This window comes from Pipistrellus kuhlii, unplaced genomic scaffold (assembly GCF_014108245.1).
Source record: "Pipistrellus kuhlii isolate mPipKuh1 unplaced genomic scaffold, mPipKuh1.p scaffold_m20_p_4, whole genome shotgun sequence".
Taxonomy (NCBI): Eukaryota; Metazoa; Chordata; class Mammalia; order Chiroptera; family Vespertilionidae; genus Pipistrellus; species Pipistrellus kuhlii.
This window is the reverse complement of record NW_023425540.1, coordinates 72,232,586-72,235,722: the sequence shown is the minus strand read 5'-3', so window position 1 is coordinate 72,235,722 and position 3,137 is coordinate 72,232,586.

Here is a 3,137-nt window from a genome sequence, read left to right as displayed (position 1 = left end):
TTGCTTAGATGATGATCAGAGATTGGTGAGGACATGGGGGGAGGGGGTGCTGGCACACTCCTGTATATCCATGGCAGTGTACAATCATTGCCGCAGGAAATTTGGCAGATCCTACAGAAGTCCCCCACACACGTCTTCTGGCCCAGGATTCCATTTCCTGGAATTTATCCTTTGCCTGCCCTCACTTACGTGCAAAATGATGTGTGAGCTGTGCTGTTTGGTGAAAGCAAACGATGACAACAACCAACCCATCCACTAACTGGGGACCCATCAAGAGATGATGGTACTGCCTGGCTGGTGTGGCTCAGTTGGTTGGATGTAGTCTCATGCCCTGAAAGGTTACTGGTTGAATTCCCAGGCAGGACACATGCCCAGACTGCCATGATCCCTGGGAGGGGTTGTGCAGGAGGCAGATGATCAATGTTTCACTCTCACATCAATGTTTCTCTCACATCAACGTTTTTCTCTCTCTCTCTGTCCCTAAAAATCAGTGTAAAAATCTTTTTAAAAAGAAAGATGATGGTACGTCCACATGATGGAAAACTTGGCAAGTGGCAAAGAGCATGAGGGAATTACTTAAAACGTGTGTGTGTGTGTGTGTGTGTGTGTGTGTGTGTGTGTTTAAATTTATTTTTAGAGAGAGAAGAAGGGAGAAGGAGAGAAAGATAGAAACACTGATGAGGGAGAAACCTCAACATTGATCAGCTGCCTTCTGCACACTCCCTGCTGGGGACTGAGCCCACAACCTGGGCATGTGCCTTGACTGGGAAGTGAGCCAGTGACTTCTAGGTCCATGGGTCAATGCTCAACCACTGAGCCACACTGGGTGGGTGAGGGTACTTTTTACATATAGACATGCACCGCTCTCCAAGATAAAATAAGCGAAACCATAAGTGCAACCAGTAAGCTACTATCCTATATAAGAAAATAGTAATATGAAAATTGGCCCTAATGGAGGAATGACCGGTCACTATGACATGTACTGACCTCCAGGGGGCAGGCACTCAATGCAGGAGCTGCCCCCTGGTGGACAGTGCGCTTCCACAGGGGGAGCTCCACCCAGCCACAGCTGGGCTGAGGGCTGCAAGCGCAGCAGCAGGCGGCGGGAGCCTCTCCTGCCTCCTTGGCAGAGCTAAGGATGTCTGACTGCAGCGTAAGTCATCAGTCAGACATCCCCCGAGGCTCCTAAGCTGCCAAAGAGATGTCTGTCTGCCAGCTTAGGCTTGATCCATCTGGGAGCAGGCCTAAGTTAGCAGGTGGGCATCCCCTGAAGGGTCCCAGACTGCTAGAGGGCACAGACTGGGATGAGGGATGCCCCCCCACCCAAGTGCACAAATTTTCATGCACCAGATCTTTAGTCCTATATCATAAAAGGCTAACGTGAAATCAACTGAACAGAGGAACAACCGGTCCCTGTGACACACACTGACCACCAGGGGGCAGCCGCTCAGCCAGAAGCTGGCAAGCCCAGCAGCAGTGGCAGACATCCCCTTAGGGCTCTCGGACTGTGAGAGGGTGCAGTCGGGCTGAGGAACTCTCCCGGAGTGCACAAATTTTATGCACCACGTCTCTAGTTTGTGTATAAAAGAAAAAAATATATGTCTACGGAGGCCTCTGTAGACAGTCTGTCTCCAGGAGGCACAGGGACCAGGAATAGTGGGTGCCACAGGAAAGGGAATCTGTGTGGCTGGAAGAGAAGAGAAACTTGACTTCATTTTTCATTGTAAGCCATCAATATCTTGAATGTGGTGAAGTGTGCATGTAGAGTATAAGTAACAAAATAGGAAGAGAAAAATTGAATGTGACAGCAAACAGAACAGTGCCAGCCGTCAGCACCCCACCTCGGTGACCCCTGGTATCTGTCTTCACAGGTGTCGGTGCTCCTCTTTGCAGGGGAGGGGATGGAACTGGCTCACTGACCTCCAGGAAGCTTCCAGCATCACTCAGCAAGGGAGTGGAGAGCTGGGTCTGGGACCCAAGTGTGCCCAGCGCCAGTTACCCTTGTGCCAGCCTTAGGACTGTGATCTGTAAGTGTAGGAGGGAACAGCGAAGGGGGACAATTCCAGAAACTCAGCTCTGATCACAGTCTGGGAGCAGGGTCGTGCCCCAGTGAAAAGACTGAGGTCGAGGTCATGGACCACTGCGGAAGCCACGCCTGGCCCGTCTTGGGCCAGCTCTGTGACCCCCAGCAGGTAATTTTCCCTTTGTCCCTGAGCACCTCCTCCAGGTTCTCCTTGCGTGGGGTGCAGGAGGTGCAAATGAGATGGTAAGTGAGAAAGCCCCCACCTCAGAAGGCAGCTCCCAAAAATAACCCAGGTCACCAAAACCGGTTTGGCTCAGTGGATAGAGCGTCAGCCTGCGGACTGAAAGGTCCCGGGTTCAATTTTGGTCAAGGGCATGTACCTGGATTGCAGGCACATCCCCAGTAGGAGGTGTGCAAGAGGCAACTGATTGATGATTCTCTCTCTTCGATGTTTCTCTCTGTCCCTCTCCTTTCCTCTCTGTAAAAAATCAATAAAATATATTTTAAAAAATAATAATATCCTAGGTCTTTCAGGCTCACATGCCCCAGAGGCTTGGTCCCCAAGCCTCTGGGCTTCCCTGGCTCTTGCAGCCTCCTTTTGGGTCCAGGAGGCTCTAACACAAACACGCACATTGTTTTCTAAATTCGCCCGGCTGCTCATTGACCTGGCACCTATGCGGGGCCTCCCACGCGCCAGCCTCGGGTGGCCAGGGCGGTCTCCCCGCCACCGTCCCGGGTGCCCCCACGCAGACCCCCACCTCCGTGCACACACTGGACGCCGCAGCCCCCTCGCGCCCCGGCCCGGCCCTCGGGCCACGCCCGCCGCCCACACAGATCCGCGGCGCGGCCCGGGGCGCGGATCCCCACCGCCGGCCCGGAGGGGCACCCGTGGCCCCGCCGCGCCCGCCAGGCGTCAATGCCTCGCCGAGGCCCCGCCCCACCCCGCCCCAGGCGGCCAATGAGCGCCCCAGCCCTAGCCAGCCCCGGCCGCTGATTGGCTCGCCTGCGCGCAGTGTCCCCTGCACGTGGGGCGGGGGCGGGGGTGAATGAAGTGGAAGCGGTTCCTCCGCCCCCGCGTTAACGGCCCCCCCTTGTCCCCCTCGGCCCGGCGCGG